The sequence below is a fragment of the Ranitomeya variabilis genome, chromosome 1 (genome assembly GCF_051348905.1).
Source record: "Ranitomeya variabilis isolate aRanVar5 chromosome 1, aRanVar5.hap1, whole genome shotgun sequence".
Lineage (NCBI taxonomy): Eukaryota > Metazoa > Chordata > Amphibia > Anura > Dendrobatidae > Ranitomeya > Ranitomeya variabilis.
This window is the reverse complement of record NC_135232.1, coordinates 960,680,444-960,700,473: the sequence shown is the minus strand read 5'-3', so window position 1 is coordinate 960,700,473 and position 20,030 is coordinate 960,680,444. Positions and strand designations below refer to the sequence as shown.

Below are 20,030 nucleotides of genomic sequence, written 5' to 3'. Positions count from 1 at the left end.
GAGTATTTGGTAATGCCTTTCGGTCTCGCGAATGCCCCTTCCGTTTTTCAGTCCTTTATGCACGATATTTTCCGTGAATATCTGGATAAATTTATGATTGTGTATTTGGATGATATTTTGATTTTTTCGGAGGACTGGGAATCTCATGTTCAACAGGTCAGGAGAGTTTTTCAGGTTTTACGAGCTAATTCTCTATTTGTGAAGGGCTCAAAGTGTATTTTTGGGGTTCAGAGAATTTCCTTTTTGGGATATATTTTTTCCGCTGAGCGAAATTATGATGTTGGAAATCGGGAGCTCTTGGCCATGAAGTGGGCATTTGAGGAGTGGCGTCATTGGCTTGAGGGTGCTAGACACCAGGTGGTGGTCTTGACTGACCACAAAAATCTAATTTATCTTGAGTCAGCCAGGCGTCTGAATCCTAGACAGGCGCGCTGGTCGTTGTTTTTCTCTCGATTTAACTTTGTGGTTTCATATCTGCCTGGGTCTAAGAATGTGAGGGCGGATGCCCTCTCTAGGAGTTTTGAGCCTGACTCGCCTGGTGATTCCGAACCTACTGGCATCCTGAAGGATGGGGTGATATTGTCAGCTGTCTCCCCAGACCTGCGGCGCTCTTTGCAGGAGTTTCAGGTGGATAGGCCTGATCGCTGTCCGCCTGGTAGACTGTTTGTCCCTGATGACTGGACCAGTAGAGTTATTTCGGAGGTTCACTCTTCCGCGTTGGCAGGTCATCCTGGAATTTTTGGCACCAGGGATCTGGTGTCTAGGTCCTTCTGGTGGCCTTCCTTGTCTCGAGATGTACGTATTTTTGTGCAGTCTTGTGATGTTTGTGCTCGGGCTAAGCCCTGCTGTTCCCGGGCCAGCGGGTTGTTGTTGCCCTTGCCTATTCCTAAGAGGCCTTGGACGCACATCTCTATGGACTTTATTTCTGACCTTCCTGTTTCTCGTAGGATGTCCGTCATCTGGGTGGTGTGTGACCGTTTTTCCAAGATGGTTCACTTGGTACCTTTGCCCAAATTGCCCTCCTCCTCTGAGCTGGTCCCTCTATTTTTTCAGAATGTTGTGCGTTTGCATGGTATTCCTGAGAATATAGTGTCTGACAGGGGTACTCAGTTTGTGTCTAGATTTTGGCGGGCGTTCTGTGCCAGGATGGGCATCGACTTGTCTTTTTCGTCTGCATTCCATCCTCAGACTAATGGCCAGACTGAGCGTACTAATCAGACCTTGGAGACGTACTTGAGGTGTTTTGTGTCCGCTGATCAGGACGATTGGCTTGATTTTTTGCCATTGGCAGAGTTTGCCCTTAACAATCGGGCCAGTTCTGCCACTTTGGTTTCTCCATTTTTTTGTAATTCAGGGTTTCACCCTCGCTTTTCGTCTGGTCAATTGGAGTCTTCGGATTGTCCTGGAGTAGATGCTGTGGTTGATAGAATGCATCAGATTTGGGGACAGGTTGTGGACAATCTGAAGTTGTCCCAGGAGAAGACTCAACAGTTCACTAATCGTCATCGGCGTGTCGGTCCTCGTCTTTGTGTTGGGGACCTGGTTTGGTTGTCTTCTCGATTTGTTCCTATGAAGGTCTCGTCTCCTAAGTTTAAGCCTCGGTTTATCGGCCCTTATAGGATTCTGGAGGTTCTCAATCCTGTGTCCTTTCGTTTGGACCTCCCAGCATCTTTTACTATTCATAATGTTTTTCATCGGTCATTGTTGCGGAGGTATGAGGTGCCGGTTGTTCCGTCTGCTGATCCTCCTGCTCCTGTGCTGGTTGAGGGTGAGTTGGAGTATGTGGTGGAAAAGATCTTGGACTCCCGTGTTTCCAGACGGAAACTTCAGTATCTGGTTAAGTGGAAAGGCTATGGTCAGGAGGATAATTCTTGGGTGACAGCATCTGATGTTCATGCTCCTGATTTGGTTCGTGCATTTCATAGTGCTCATCCAGATCGCCCTGGTGGTTCTGGTGAGGGTTCGGTGCCCCCTCCTTAAGGGGGGGGTACTGTTGTGAATTCTGTTTGTGGGCTCCCTCGGTGGTGTTTTATGGTAGTGCCACTTATTTGCCTTCTTCTATCCTTGATCACCTGTTGACACCCATTAGGGGAGTTTCCTATTTAAGGCTGCTTGGCTGCTGGTCTGATGCCGGCCAACAATGTATCAGTAGCATTCTGTTGCATTCTCCTGCCTCAAGATCCTGTTCAGCTAAGTTGAATTTTGTTTCTAGTTAATGCTATTTTTGTCCAGCTATTTGCAATGTGACTCTCTGTAGCTGGAAGCTCTCGTGGACTGAAATTGCCACTCCAGTGGCATGAGTTGTCACTGGAGTTTTAAAGTAATTTCAGGATGGTGTTTTTGAGTAGTGTTTTGAAGTTGACCGTGAAGTGACTCTTTCCTGTACTTCTGCTATCTAGTAAGCGGACCTCACTGTGCTAAATCTGCTGTTCATCCTACGTATGTCTTTTCCTCTTGACTCACCGTCAATATCTGTGGGGGGCTGCTATCTCCTTTTGGGGTTCATCTCTGGAGGTAAGGTAGGCCTGTATATTCCTCTGATAGGGGTAGTTAGATCTCCGGCTGGCGCGTGGTGTCTAGGGCATCGTAGGAAACACTCCCCGGCTACTTCCAGTGTCGTGTCAGGTTCAGGTCACGGTCACTTTAGTTCCCATCACCCGAGAGCTAGTCCGTTGTTATTTTGATTTCCCTGCCATTGGGAAAATCATAACAACCACCACACCGACTCACGGCGCGGTGGTGCCACTCTGCATCCCAGAGCTTCCAGCTAACAAGATTAAATCATAATAGCAAGCTGGGCAAAAACACAGTGGTAACAAATAAGCTAGCAGGGACTTAGCTTTTGCTGAAATAGACAGGTCATCTGAAAGATCCAAGAGAACTGAACCAGTACTAGGACATTGACAGCTGGCATCAAGTAAAGATCTGAGTGGAGTTAAATAGAGCAGCCAGCCAAGGCCTGAACGAGATCAGCTGGAGAATGAATCTCAGAACCAGCAGCTCCACTCACAGCCACCAGAGGGAGTCCATGAACAGAACTCACCGAAGTACCATTCATAACCACAGGAGGGAGCTCGAGAACAGAATTCACAACAGATCACCCATGAATATTACACATTTACTCACTGATCACCCATGGATATACCTATAGTTACTGATAACCCATGGATATTACACCTATGCTCACTCTTCACCAATGGATATTACACCTATACTCACTGATCACCCATGGATACTACACCTATACTCACTGATCACCCATGGATATTACACCTATAGTTACTGATCACCCATGGATATTACACCTATAGTCACTGATCACCCATGGATATTACACCTATAGTCACTGATCACCCATGGATATTACACCTATACTCACTGGTCGCCTGTGGATATTACACCTATACTCACTGATCACCCGTGGATATTACATCTATAGTCACTGATCACCCATGAAAATTACACCTATACTCACTGATCACCCGTGGATATTACACCTATAGTTACTGATCACCCATGGATATACAGTACAGACCAAAAGTTTGGACACACCTTCTCATTTAAAGATTTTTCTGTATTATCATGACTATGAAAATTGTAAATTCACACTGAAGGCATCAAAACTATGAATTAACACATGTGGAATTATATACTTAACAAAAAAGTGTGAAACAACTTAAAATGTGTCTTATATTGTAGGTTCTTCAAAGTAGCCACCTTTTGCTTTGATTACTGCTTTGCACACTCTTGGCATTCTCTTGATGAGCTTCAAGAGGTAGTCACCGGAAATGGTTTTCACTTCACAGGTGTGCCCTGTCAGGTTTAATAAGTGGGATTTCTTGCCTTATAAATGGGGTTGGGACCATCAGTTGTGTTGAGCAAAAGTCTGGTGGATACACAGCTGATAGTCCTACTGAATAGACTGTTAGAATTTGTATTATGGCAAGAAAAAAGCAGCTGAGTAAACAAAAACGAGTGGCTATCATTACTTTAAGAAATGAAGGTCAGTCAGTCTGAAAAGTAGGGAAAACTTTGAAAGTGTCCCCAAGTGCAGTTGCAAAAACCATCAAGCGCTACAAAGGAACTGGCTCACATGAGGACCGCCCCAGGAAAGGAAGACCAAGAGTCACCTCTGCTCGGGTGTGTATGAGGTGTATGGAGCGGAGCCGCGTGTGTACGGAGCGGAGCCGTGTGTGCAAGGTGTACGGAGCGCAGCCGCGTGTGTAGGAGTAACTGTGTGGCCATTATACGGTACGCAGTATCATGTGCGGCCATTATACAGTGTTGAGCACAGTGCGTGGCCATTATATAGTATGGAGCATCATGTGTGGCCATTATACAGTATGGAGCATCATGTGTGGCCATTATACAGTATGGAGCATAATGTGTGGCCATTATACAGTATGGAGCACTATGTGTGGCCAATATACAGTATGGAGCATCATGTGTGGCCATTATACAGTATGGAGCATCATGTACGGGTAATATTCAGTATGGAGCACTATGTGTGGCCAATATACAGTATGGAGCATCATGTGTGGCCATTATAAAGTATGGAGCATCATGTGTGGCCATTATACAGTATGGAGCATCATGTATTGGCAATATACAGTATGGAGCACTATGTGTGGCCAATATACAGTATGGAACATCATGTGTGGCCATTATACAGTATGGAGCATCATCTGTGGCCATTATACAGTATAGAGCATAATGTGTGGCCATTATACAGTATGGAGCATCATGTGTAGCCATTATACAGTATGGAGCATCATATGTGGCCATTATACAGTATGGAGCATCATGTAGGGCCATTATACAGTATGGAGCATCATGTGGGGCCATTATACAGTATGGAGCATCATGTGGGGCCATTATACAGTATGGAGCTGTCATGTCGGACGCTGTTCACACTAGGGCATCCGACAGACAGCAGTAATTCCACTTACGTCCACTACACGCTCAGTGGCGTCGGCTAGATTTTATCCATCTTGCTCGGGATTAATCTAGCTGGTAATAAGGTTGAAGGCTGGGTCACGCCCACGGCCTTTAAATAGTCGCGCTGGACTTTGGGCATCGCCGATTATAGCTTGTGCTTTATGCCTAGTGATTCCGGTCTGGAGTGGTGGTCTTGTTGCAGGAATATCGTATCTGGTGGTGTATAATCCTTTGTCATATTCCTCCTTCCTATTTGTATTTGTTTTGCCCTGTGCACATTATAGTGTATACCTGTGTCTGCGGCGTGGTGCGTTTTTCAGTTTTCCCTGTCTGTGCTTTCTCTGGGGATTGGTGTGTGGTCTCTTCACTGGGTGGCGGGTGGTGGTTTCAGCTTAGGGCTGAAACAGGAGTCAGGGTCAGGCCTGGCAGCCCAGACATGCACACCTTTAGTGTAACTTCTGGGAAAGGGATAGACAGGGTTTCCCTAGCCTGAGGGATATCGCAGGGGCCCGGGTAACCAACCTTAGTCTACCCAGTTCCCCCGTGACAGGAGCATCATGTGGGACCAATATACAGTATAGAGCATCATGTGTAGCCATTATACAGTATGGAGCATCATGTGGGGCCATTATACAGTATGGAGCATCATGTGGGGCCATTATACAGTATGGAGCATCATGTGGGGCCATTATACAGTATGGCGCATCATGTGTAGCCATTATACAGTATGGAGCATCATGTGGGGCCATTATACAGTATGGCGCATCATGTGTAGCCATTATACAGTATGGAGCATCATGTGGGGCATATACAGTATGGTCCATCATGTGTGGCCATTATACAGTATGGAGCATCATTATACTGTATGGAGCAATATATGGGGCTCATTATTCTGTACTGTATAATGGCCCCACATGATGCTCCATACTGTATAATGGCCCCACATACCTATACTCACCGATCACCCATGGATATTACACCTATACTCACTGATCACCCGTGGATATTACACCTATAGTCACTGATCACCCATGGATATTACACCTATAGTCACTGATCACCCGTGGATATTACACCTATAGTCACTGATCACCCATGGATATTACACCTATAGTCACTGATCACCCGTGGATATTACACCTATACTCACTGATCACCCATGGATATTAAACCTATAATCACTGATCACCCGTGGATATTACACCTATAGTCACTGATCACCCATGGATATTACACCTATGATCACTGATCATCCGTGGATATTACACCTATAGTCACTGATCACCCGTGGATATTACACCTATAGTCACTGATCACCCGTGGATATTACACCTATAGTCACTGATCACCCGTGGATATTACACCTATAGTCATTGATCACCCGTGGATATTACACCTATAGTCACTGATCACCCGTGGATATTACACCTATAATCACTGATCACCCGTGGATATTACGCCTATAGTCACTGATCACCCGTGGATATTACACCTATAGTCACTGATCACCCGTGGATATTACACCTGTAATCACTGGTCACCCATGGATATTACACCTATAGTCACTGATCACCCGTGGATATTACACTTATGCTCCCTGATCACCCGTGGATATTACACCTATAGTCATTGATCACCCGTGGATATTACACCTATAGTCACTGATCACCTGTGGATATTACACCTATAATCACTAATCACCCGTGGATATTACGCCTATAGTCACTGATCACCCGTGGATATTACACCTATAGTCACTGATCACCCCTGGATATTACACCTATAGTCACTGATCACCCATGGATATTACACCTATAATAATAATAATAATCTTTATTTATATAGCGCCAACATATTCCGCAGCGCTTTACAGTTTAACAGTTTCAAACACAACAGTCATAGGTAACAATGTTAACAATACAGTAATAAAGCAGAATAAGACAAAATAAGACGACCCTGCTCGTGAGAGCTTACAATCTACAATAAGGTGGGGAGATACAAAGTACAGGTGTCTATTTACAATGGTGTATTTACAATGATGTATTTACAATGATGGTCCAGCCATCTTCAGGGAGTGGGGGGTAGATGGAGATAGCGAATGGGCTACACACACACAAACATAAAATGAGTTTGATTAGGGAACGCGATAGGTCGCTCTGAACAAATGTGTTTTGAGCGAGCGCCTAAAACTATGCAAGTTGTGGATGGTCCTAATATCTTGGGGTAGAGCATTCCAGAGGATTGGCGCAGCACGGGAGAAGTCTCGGAGTCGGGAGTGGGAGGTACGGATTAGTGCAGAGGTTAGTCGAAAGTCATTTGCAGAGCGCAGCGGTCGGCTAGGCCGATAGACAGAAATGAGGGAGGAGATGTAAGGGGGTGCCGCACTGTGGAGAGCTTTGTGGGTGAGAACAAGTGCTTTGAATTGTATCCTGTAATGAATGGGCAGCCAGTGTAACGACTGGCGAAGAGCGCACACTCGTCCGAGTAACGATTAGCCAGATGGACGACCCTAGCTGCCGCATTAAGGATAGACTGGAGAGGGGAAAGTCACGTGAGGGGGAGGCCAATTAATAGAGCATTACAGTAGTCCAGACGGGAGTGGATTAGGGCGACAGTGAGAGTTTTTGTTGTCTCCATGGTGAGAAAAGGGCGGATTCTAGAGATGTTCTTCAGGTGTAAGCGGCACGAGCGGGCAAGAGATTGTATGTGGGAGGTGAAGGAGAGATCGGAGTCAAACATAACACCCAGACAGCGTGCCTGCTGCCGGGGTGTTATTATGGTGCCACCCATGGAGAGGGAAATGCCAGATTTAGGGAGGTTAGTAGAAGGCGGGAGCAGAAGAAGTTCAGTTTTGGAGAGGTTGAGTTTCAGATAGAGAGCGGACATTATGTCAGAGACTGCGGACAGTCAGTGGCGTTCTGTAGTACAGCGGGGGTAAGGTCAGGGGATGACGTGTATAGTTGTGTGTCATCAGCATAAAGATGGTACTGAAAGCCAAATCTGCTGATGGTCTGTCCAATTGGGGCCGTGTAGAGGGAGAAGACAAGGGGGCCAAGGACTGAGCCCTGAGGTACCCCAACAGTGAGAGGAAGAGGAGATGAAGTGGAGCCAGAGAACAGAACACTGAAGGAGCGTTCAGTTCACCTATAGTCACTGATCACCCGTGGATATTAGACCTATAGTCACTGATCACCCGTGGATATTAGACCTATAGTCACTGATCACCCGTGGATATTACACCTATACTCACTGATCACCCGTGGATATTACACCCATAATCACTGATCACCCATGGATATTACACCTATAATCACTGATCACCCATGGATATTACACCTATAGTCACTGATCACCCGTGGATATTACACCTATACTCGCTGGTCACCCGTGGATATTACACCTATACTCGCTGGTCACCCGTGGATATTACACCTATAATCACTGATCACCCATGGATATTACACCTATAGTCACTGATCACTCGTGGATATTACACCTATACTCACTGATCACCCATGGATATTACACCTATACTCACTGATCAGCTATGGCTATTACACCTATAGTCACTGATCACCCGTGGATATTACACCTATAGTCACTGATCACCCGTGGATATTACACCTATACTCACTGGTCACCCGTGGATATTACACCTATAGTCACTGATCACCCGTGGATGTTACACTTATACTCCCTGATCACCCGTGGATATTACACCTATAGTCACTGATCACCCGTGGATATTACACCTATAGTCACTGATCACCCGTGGATATTACACTTATACTCCCTGATCACCCGTGGATATTACACCTATAGTCACTGATCACCCGTGGATATTACACCTATAGTCACTGATCACCCATGGATATTACACCTATAATAATAATAATAATCTTTATGTATATAGCGCCAACATATTCCGCAGCGCTTTACAGTTTAACAGTTTCAAACACAACAGTCATAGGTAACAATGTTAACAATCTAATATATAAAGCTGAATGTGTGTGTGTGTGTATGTATGTATGTATGTATGTATGTCCGGGATTGGCATCTGAACCGTAGCAGCTACAGCCACAAAATTTTGCACAGTCACACGTCTGGACCCCGAGAGCGTCATAGGCTATGTTGTGAGGTGAAATTTTAACCCCGCGCTTTCCAATTCACCAAACAATTTTGCCCCTATCTACATAATGGGGAAAAAGTGAAAGGAAAAGTGTTGGAGGCGTCGCAGCTACAGGCACAAAATTTTGCACAGTCACACGTCTGGACCCTGAGAGCGTCAAAGCTATATTGTGAGGTGAAATTTTAACCCCGCGCTTTCCAAGTCACCAAACAATTTTGCCCCTATCTACATAATGGGGAAAAAATGAAAGGAAAAGTGTTGGAGGCAAATTAACAGCTGCCAGATGTGAACAAGGGGGACTTAAAGAATGACAGCGATGGCGCCAAAGAGTATATACTGTACAGTTGCTAAGGTGGGGCCCCAACATGGGATAATCACACCACCACGGGGATATGAACACACACACAAAATGCGCCACACACTACCACGTGCTCGAACACATATACCACCCTCAGTGCACATTTCACCACACATACACCAACCTCGCCACATAAAAGTAGAAACACAAAAGTCGCCGCTCAAAACTCGCCACGCGCAAAACTCTCCACATGCAAAACTCGCCACACGTGCAAAACTCGCCACACGCAAAACTTGCACACGCAGAAAAATTGCCACACGCAGAAAAATTGCCACATGCACAAAAGTTGCAACACATGCAAAAGTTGCCTCACACAAAACTTGCACATACTCAAAAGGCACCACACATAAAACTCGCCACGCGCAAAACTCGCCATGCGCAAAACTTGCTGCACACAACTTGCTACACTAACCTGTCACATGCAACTCGACACACAAAAAGTTGCTACACGCATGTCGCCACACAAAACTCATCTCACAAAAGTCCCTACATGCATGTCGCCACACGCAACTCAACACACACAACTTGACACACGAAACTCGCCCTAAAACACACACAAGTCTGGTATCCTTCAAAAATAAAAATCTGATTAATAAGCAGACAAACTACAAGAGCAACAAATGTACCATATAGGAATCCGGCAGCTGTCAGTCACATGACCAGTCTGTTATGTGTATGTGTGAGCTAATATATACTGCCAGGGGGTGGGCTTACTGTTGGCTGGGGATTTATCAGGCTGCCATTTTAGCTTACAAATACTGAGGTAAAAATACTGACCAAATAACGTGTGAACAAGGGCTAATACAGGAGGAGATGGCATACAGCTATATACTATATACAGGAGATGACACACAGGTATATACTATTTACAGGGGAGATGACACACAGGTATATACTATATACAGGAGGAGATGACACACAGATATATACTATATACAGGAGAGATGACACACAGGTATATACTATATAGAGGAGGAGATGACATACAGGTACATACTACATACAGGAGGAGATGACATACAGGTATATACTATATACAGGAGGAGATGACACACAGGTATATACTATATACAGGAGCAGATTACCTACAGGTATATAGTATATACAGGAGGAGATGACACAGGTATATGCTATGTATAGGAGGAGATGACATACAGGTATATACTATATACAGGAGATGACACACAGATATATACTATATATAGGTGAGATGACACACAGGTATATACTATATACAGGAGATTACATACAGGTATATCTAATATATAAAGCTGAATGTGTGTATGTATGTATGTGTGTATGTCCGGGATTGGCATCTGTACCGTCGCAGCTACAGCCACAAAATTTTGCACAGTCACACGTCTGGACCCCGAGAGCGTCATAGGCTATGTTGTGAGGTGAAATTTTAACCCCGCGCGTTCCAATTCACCAAACAATTTTGCTCCTATCTACATAATGGGGAAAAAGTGAAGGGAAAAGTGTTGGAGGAAAATTGACAGCTGCCAGATGTGAACAATGAGGACTTAAAGAATGAGAGCGATGGCGACAAAGAGTATATACCGTACAGTTGCTAAGGTGGGGCCCCGACATGGGATACTCACCACACACGGGGATATGAACACAAACACAAAATGCGCCACACACTACCACGTGCTTGAACACATATACCACCCTCAGCACACATTTCACCACACACACACACCAACCTCGCCACATAAAAGTCGAAACACAAAAGTCACCACTCAAAACTCGCTACATGCAAAACTCGCCATATGCAAAACTAGGCTCACGCAAAACTCGCCACACGTGCAAAACTCACCTCATGGAAAACTCACCTCATGCAAAACTTGCACACACAGAAAAATTGCCACATGTACAAAAGTTGCACCACATGCAAAAGTTGCCTCACACAAAACTTGCACATACTCAAAATGCACCACACATAAAACTCGCCACGCGCAAAACTCGCCATGCACAAATCTTGCTGCACACAACTTGCTACACTAACCTGTCACATGCAACTCAACACACAAAATGTTGCTACACGCATGTCGCCACACAAAACTCATCTCACAAAAGTCGCTACATGCATGTCGCCACACGCAACTCAACACACACAACTTGACACATAAAACTCGCCCTAAAACACACACAAGTCTGGTATTGTCCTTCAAAAATAAAAATCTGATTAATAAGCAAACTACAAGAGCAACAAATGTACCATATAGGAAATACGGCAGCTGTCAGTCACATGACCTGTCTATTATGTGTATGTGTGAGCTAATATATACTGCCAGGGGGGAGGGCTTCCTGTTGGCTGGGGATTTATCAGGCTGCCAATAGCAACCAATCACAGCTCAGCTTCTATTTTGCTACAGTTAATTAACCTGAGCTCTGATTGGTTAATATAGGCAACAAAGACATTCTCAGTATAACAAAGCTAATATATGTTGTGAAATGCTTCTATTTGCTTAGTTTTTGCCTTTTAATAATTACATTTCTATCTATTTGTTTTGTGGTTTTTGTGTGCAGAATAAATTTTTGTTAACACATTCTATTTTGCTAACAGCAGTCATTAACCCGGGCGAAGCCGGGTAGTACAGCTAGTACAGTAATAAAGCAGAATAAAACAAAATAAGACGACCCTGCTCGTGAGAGCTTACAATCTACAATAAGGTGGGGAGATACAAAGTACAGGTGTCTATTTACAATGGTGTATTTACAATGATGTATTTACAATGATGGTCCAGCCATCTTCAGGGAGTGGGGGGTAGATGGAGATAGCGAATGGGCTACACACACACAAACATAAAATGAGTTTGATTAGGGAACGTGATAGGTCGCTCTGAACAAATGTGTTTTGAGCGAGCGCCTAAAACTATGCAAGTTGTGGATGGTCCTAATATCTTGGGGTAGAGCATTCCAGAGGATTGGCGCAGCACGGGAGAAGTCTTGGAGTCGGGAGTGGGAGGTACAGATTAGTGCAGAGGTTAGTCGAAAGTCATTTGCAGAGCGCAGCGGTCGGCTAGGCCGATAGACAGAAATGAGGGAGGAGATGTAAGGGGGTGCCGCACTGTGGAGAGCTTTGTGGGTGAGAACAAGTGCTTTGAGTTGTATCCTGTAATGAATGGGCAGCCAGTGTAACGACTGACGAAGAGCGGACACGTCCGAGTAACGATTAGCCAGATGGACGACCCTAGCTGCCGCATTAAGGATAGACTGGAGAGGGGAAAGTCGCGTGAGGGGGAGGCCAATTAATAGAGCGTTACAGTAGTCCAGACGGGAGTGGATTAGGGCGACAGTGAGGGTTTTTGTTGTCTCCATGGTGAGAAAAGGGCGGATTCTAGAGATGTTCTTCAGGTGTAAGCGGCACGAGCGGGCAAGAGATTGTATGTGGGAGGTGAAGGAGAGATCGGAGTCAAACATAACACCCAGACAGCGTGCCTGCTGCCGGGGTGTTATTATGGTGCCACCCACGGAGAGGGAAATGCCAGATTTAGGGAGGTTAGTAGAAGGCGGGAGCAGAAGAAGTTCAGTTTTGGAGAGGTTGAGTTTCAGATAGAGAGCGGACATTATGTCAGAGACTGCGGACAGACAGTCAGTGGCGTTCTGTAGTACAGCGGGGGTAAGGTCAGGGGATGACGTGTATAGTTGTGTGTCATCAGCATAAAGATGGTACTGAAAGCCAAATCTGCTGATGGTCTGTCCAATTGGGGCCGTGTACAGGGAGAAGACAAGGGGGCCAAGGACTGAGCCCTGAGGTACCCCAACAGTGAGAGGAAGAGGAGATGAAGTGGAGCCAGAGAACAGAACACTGAAGGAGCGTTCAGTTCACCTATAGTCACTGATCACCCGTGGATATTAGACCTATAGTCACTGATCACCCGTGGATATTACACCTATAATCACTGATCACCCGTGGATATTAGACCTATAGTCACTGATCACCCGTGGATATTAGACCTATAGTCACTGATCACCCGTGGATATTACACCTATACTCACTGATCACCCGTGGATATTACACCCATAATCACTGATCACCCATGGATATCACACCTATAATCACTGATCACCCATGGATATCACACCTATAGTCACTGATCACCCGTGGATATTACGCCTATAGTCACTGATCACCCGTGGATATTACGCCTATAGTCACTGATCACCCGTGGATATTACGCCTACAGTCACTGATCACCCGTGGATATTACACCTATAATCACTGATCACCCGTGGATATTACGCCTATAGTCACTGATCACCCGTGGATATTAGACCTATAGTCACTGATCACCCGTGGATATTAGACCTATAGTCACTGATCACCCGTGCATATTACACCCATACTCACTGATCACCCGTGGATATTACACCTCTACTCGCTGGTCACCCGTGGATATTACACCTATACTCACTGATCACCCGTGGATATTACACCTATAGTCACTGATCACCCGTGGATATTAGACCTATAGTCACTGATCACCCGTGGATATTACACCTATACTCGCTGCTCACCCGTGGATATTACACCTATACTAACTGATCACCCGTGGATATTACACCTATAGTCACTGATCACCCGTGGATATTACACCTATAGTCACTGATCACCCCTGGATATTACACCTATACTCGCTGGTCACCCGTGGATATTACACCTATAGTTACTGATCACCCTTGGATATTACACCTATAGTCATTGATCACCCGTGGATATTACACCTATAGTTACTGATCCCCCATGGATATTAGACCTATAGTCACTGATCACCCGTGGATATTACGCCTATAGTCATTGATCACCCGTGGATATTACGCCTATAGTCACTGATCACCCGTGGATATTACACCTATACTCACTGATCACCCGTGGATATTACACCTATACTCACTGATCACCCGTGGATATTACACCTATACTCACTGATCACCCGTGGATATTACACCTATAATCACTGATCACCCGTGGATATTACACCTATAATCACTGATCACCCGTGGATATTAGACCTATAGTCACTGATAACCCATGGATTTAACACCTCTACTCACTGATCACCCGTGGATATTACACCTATAATCACTGATCACCCGTGATATTACACCTATACTCACTGATCACCCGTGGATATTACACCTATACTCACTGATCACCCGTGGATATTAGACCTATAGTCACTGATAACCCGTGGATTTAACACCTCTACTCGCTGGTCACCCGTGGTTATCTATGGCTAGTCCTCCTATACCCGCTTCTTCTCCTGTTGCCTGGGTGTATGTTGGCGCCATTTACCTCCCCTATGGCGGAGCCTGGCTTATGAATACTCAGCAGCAGCTATCTGTGGTTAGGCTGAGAGTTTGCTCCTTGTTGTATTTGTGTTTGTCCGCACTACTGTATAGACATTAACCCTCGGGGACGGAACAAGGGAGACCTGACGGTCATGGAGGGGCTCTCGACCTGGCGACTCTGCCTGTACTGAGCGTCCACCCCCGTGCCCGGTCCAGTCGGCGTGCCCCGGGTGGGCGGTGGACGCTTATCGCCGCCTATTACACCTGACCCTGCCGTGTAGCGCCGGGAGCGGCTGCCCTCCGGGGCGCTGTGGTGACGGTGCTGTGTACAGTACAGAGTGAACACCCAGCCACCTTCTCAGACACAAGCCAGACGCCGTCCCACGTGACCGCCATGTCATGTGACGTGTGACGTCACGCTGACATCCCAGCTCCTGTCTCTGCATGGGAACTAGACAGCGCGGTGCTCAGTCTGCCTGTCACTCAGCTGCTGCCGCCGCCGCTTCCCACAGTGCTGCTGCTGTCCGGGCTGCACCGTGCCTGCCTGTCCGCGCTCACACTGCCCTGGACGCGGCCGCCCGGAGCCCACAGCCGTGCCCACGACCTCTAGCGTGGCTGTAACCCTCTCCAGCAGCTGCCAGACACGAGCCGCCGGGGAACGGGGGAATGTGACAGGCTGGAGGGTTCACAGGACGGGGCTGACAGACGGGAAGGAGGAAAAGTTTCCCAAGTGTGTGCGGTCCCCGCCGGAGTGCGCAGGGAGCCGTGTATGTGGGGTGACCTTGCTCCAGACTCCCGGGCTCCCCAGTCTGTGGCTGGAGGGTGTGACTGGACGTGTCACCTTCTTATTCGGGGCACTGGGCGCCAGTGACAGGAGGGAGAAGCTGCCCGACCCCGACTACCATGTCATAGGAAAGGTGAGTGAGCGTGCAACAGTGCAAAGTGCAGCCTGCCATTAACTCCTGCCTGCCTGCCCTTGTCACCTGCCCACCTCCTGTGCTCGGGGAGGAGGGGGCCAATAATGGGGCAGGGGAGAAGCCAGACATGGTCTCAGACACCCGGCATTATTAGGAGCCCGGCTGTGCCCCATGGCTGGCCCAGGGTGCATGTCCCCCTGATTGCAGCTGCACCATGCTCCTCTCCCTCTTAGCCCCCACGTTTAGGTGTCTGGCTCCAGTATATCACCTTATTCTGGAGATCATGGACACGTTTTAGGATTTCTGCCCCCCTCACCCTTCTCATAGCCCACTAATAATACTATTTGCTCATTTGCACCGTCTCCTAAAGGAAATAATTCCTCCTATGTGATATTTATCTCGGCTTTGGAAATAGCCCACAGGCTTCATACAGAACTTATTTTTTTAGAGACTGGTCACCGCCCAATTACTTAAAGTATTAATCTAAATACCAGTGACTCAAGTCCCTTTCATGTGCCATCAATGTAACTTTCCATGAGTGTCACATTGAGACATTGTATCATCCTGATTAATGATATTTGTAATTTTAGCAACTATTTAAGGCGAGATTGTAAACTGATTAAGACGGACGCAGACGGCATTTCTTGGCCATTGGAAGTCTGTCAATAAATGGATGTGACGTGTTGAATATTTGGAATATTTGGGCTGGCAACTAAAAAATGGGTGGAAAATCTTACATCTGGTCTTAAAGTATTTATGTGGAGTCGTGTGTCTGTGTCTTCATTGATCATCTTCGGTGGACAATGCTGTACATGTAATATTGATGGGGGTGTCATCTGACTTGCACTGTATTTTATGTGGTCATACTCAGGCTATGATCCGTCAAGGTGCCCCCTATCTTGGTAAGAAATATGGCACATTATTGCTCATCAAGGTCAACGAGCCACAAGTTGGGCTTAAGCGATGATGATCAGATGCCACAGTTTTATATTTTGTGATAAAGTTATGGGTCGTGAATACATGGAAATTTCCAGTACTCTATATACGTGAATTTCATGCATTATTGCAAACAAGTAGAGAGTGGGTTTGAACTTGATACAGAATGATGCTGTGCCAGGTAATGCTGAATAAACCACACAGGGCACCAGGCTGCATGCCAAATAGCTGCAGGCCTATGTGGCTCACTGTGGTGCAGGTGGAGCTTGCAGCACAGTCTCCTAGAGACTGTCAGTGTTTTCATTTAAATCATCTTTGCCCTTTTCGACTCCTTGTTATACCTGCTAGGTCAGTCGCGGATTTCCAAATAACCTTCCAATAACCTGATCTGCCTGAGACAGGATGATGCACTGACATGGAATTACTTTTTTGGGTGTGACAGGAGTGGTAAAAGTATTGCTGATTATTGGATGGAAGATGGATTGGGGTACTGGAGAGCAAGCAGGAGTGCCTCTTTTCTGTATTTAGCTGCAGTTTGTTGATTTGGGTATACACTTGACTTATTTTCTATTAAAAGTATACAAATACAATAGTTTATATACATAAATCTGTTCAAGTAGTTAGGTTTCGATTGGATGCCACATATGTTATCAGATACATTTTACATAATAGATAGTATATATTATAGATTTATAAAAAGAGACTACCGATGGATGGCTAGATTCTTCTTATTTATTTATATTATTACATAAACGTTGCCCTCTTATGTTGGATGCAGACTGATCTATCTCTTGATACATTTTACAGAGGTCATAGCTATCACACCTGTAACATCTATCGCCTCTGATGAATGCATTCTCACATGGGGACTTTATTCTTTTTTTTACATTTCTCAGCTCCTGGTTGTTGCACAGGGCTCCGACTTGACGGCTCGATGAATTATGCACTTTTCACATTTAAAAGTGACCAGGACTGAGTTTTGGGTTCAGTCTGGCACGTAAAGGGTTGTCTTTTGTGTCGCAGCAACTTAATATCAGTCATGCCACCCTCCTTGTAACTGACAGGTCAGTGGAACCAGTGAGATGGCTGAGAGCACTGAAGGAGTGTCAGCTAGAGAGGAGCGGGGCAGGGTCCAACTAGCACTTGCCATGTGACAGACGTAGTGCTTAACCATTTAGGTGCAGAGTGTATGCTTTGAGTTGTCGAGCAGAAGAAGAGTACTATTGTGTTATATAATTCAGGGTTTTTTTGTGAGCAGCATGTGCAAGGCTATGATGCATGGAGCAGCCTGCCATACCCAAGCCATGGTGATGCTTCCACCTCTGGGTATACAATGGCAGACTAATGCCAAGTCTGCTGTTTACAAACTAGTGCTAATCTCCCTTCACTACTGTACCTACTGCACCTGGAGGATATAGGAAAGTGGATAAATAGATAGGAGGGGGAGGAAAGCGGGTAAATGCCAAGTAGGAATTAATGCAGGTAGGGAGCAGGTGCAAATGTCAGACTTCATAAGCGAACCAGAGAGCCAGTTGCTGCTAGGCTAAAATATTGGACTACATTGCCTATATGCTGCTTTTATACTGAGAATGGAACAGCAATGATTAAAAAGTGACCTAGATATCTTATAGATTATATAAAGTACATGCTTTATTTTAAGGCTGATTTTTCAGCATAAACTAATGTAATACGTCTTTGTGGCTCGGATGTGCATAGACTTTGAAAGTCCCAGACCAGTAAAAAAAATGTGCTGTGGTTGTAGGATATCTCCCTGGGGTGCGTTGGGGCTCACAATGGGGCATCACGACCATGAAAAACTGGAGTCATAAGAAGGTTAAATAAATCTTACAGTTTGGAAGTGTCAACATTTAGTGGCAGAGTCTTATCCGACTTGGTAAACAGAACAATATTAATTAGCATGGCTCATTAATCTTTTTCACATCTCCTCAGTGCAGTGCAGCTCTGTAATGCTGAGATCACACTGTTCTACTATGCTATGTGAAAAGGTTAAATACTTTCATGCAGTAGCACTAAATACATTTAGGATTTCATGTTTTACATGTTTTTTTTGCAAGAACTGCAAGCTCTTGCATAATATACAGTCTCGGCACACTTGAATTGTGTGCTGGTGCATCGGGTTGATCATCCTTCCACACATTCTGACATTCATTTTTCATTTATTCTGCCACAAAAGTTAATCATATTAAGCTTTCTCAGATCATGCAAGTATAGCATGTGTTAACTGTCTGACTTAGGGGCTGAAGAGTTTATATAACTCTTCCTAGCAGCCATCAGGTTTACATAGATATCTGTAAGTTTTTTCCTACGCCAGTACAATACTTGTGACTTTGCTGTTGACCATCAGTAAGAAGTCTTACAGAGTGACCAGTCTGTTTTTAGTAAATGCTTATATTCCCCATAATACAGCATTTTTTTTCCATAACTCCGCACTGAACTATTCCTCTTTTATTCCTGCTAGAAATTTATGAATACATTGACAGCTGGGTGTTACTAATTGGGGGAGGGGTGTACTCTGCACATTTGGACACTGTCCAGTCTGTGAAGGGACACACCCCCTTGGCCAAGGGGAATGGTAACACTAGTTGTCTAGTTATGCATTTCCAGAAGGCGAAACAGGAACAAAACAGCACAGAGCCTAATGAGACATGATGCTCCAGAATTGCATTTACAAGCTTTTACTAAAACAGATATGTCCTGAGCAGATACTTGGTCCAGCAGTGTTTCGTGGCTGTTGGACAGGAGTGCTTTGAACTACCTCCTGACTCATGGCATTCCCAATGTCTTTTTTGATTAGTAGGCTCATCGCTGTGTGTGAGGCACACATGATATCATGCTGGACCTACAAATCAGAACAGGCATCAGGGATTCCGACAGGTAGAAGGCAGCTCACATGTTCCCATTCAGCAGCCAAGGACCACCGATGTGGCTGATGGACAGCGGTCATGGAAATGAATCGCTCATCTCTAGTCATATGTCCTAGTCAAGATGTAGCAAACAAAAATAATCTCTGGCGTGTGGCAAGATGCTGCCGCCATCACTAGGTGACAGGTAACAGTTGTGTTATGAAAGTGAATCTACCTGCCCATACACTCATCCCAAAGGCTCACTAGTGGTTAAAGCCTGCCTGTCCAATAAGGGAATGGAAAACTCTATAGGTTTAGTGTCATTGTCATTCTTCACACTATATGCTATATATTTAGTATGTTTTTTCCACCAATTTAAAGTTCAGCTAAATACACTAATGTATGAGGTTTGAATGAGCCCATCTGTATATCCCTATCATAAAGGTTATAAATGTGGGTGTTTGGTCCACTAGTGACTTTAGCCGAGGAGCCCTTTGTACATAGCCTGTGATAGAGACTGATGGCTGAGAAATGTCAGGAACTAAAGCTCACCATGCACACTAGATAGCTGTCGGCTTAGGCTACTTTCA

At 45.4% G+C, this 20,030-nt stretch overlaps 1 protein-coding gene across 2 annotated transcripts in view; it reads left to right on the top strand.

Annotated features, from left to right (window-relative positions):
• The first annotated feature begins 15,192 nt into the window (after window positions 1-15,192).
• Window positions 15,193-20,030, top strand: part of NR3C2 (nuclear receptor subfamily 3 group C member 2) — a 440,438-nt gene continuing 435,600 nt past the window's right edge. Inside the window, exon 1 of one of the 2 annotated variants that reach the window (XM_077279302.1) lies at window positions 15,193-15,640. The gene's annotated coding sequence lies outside the window, so the exon portion shown is untranslated. The remainder of the gene's footprint in view (window positions 15,641-20,030) is intronic. The other variant, XM_077279303.1, reaches the window with a different exon arrangement.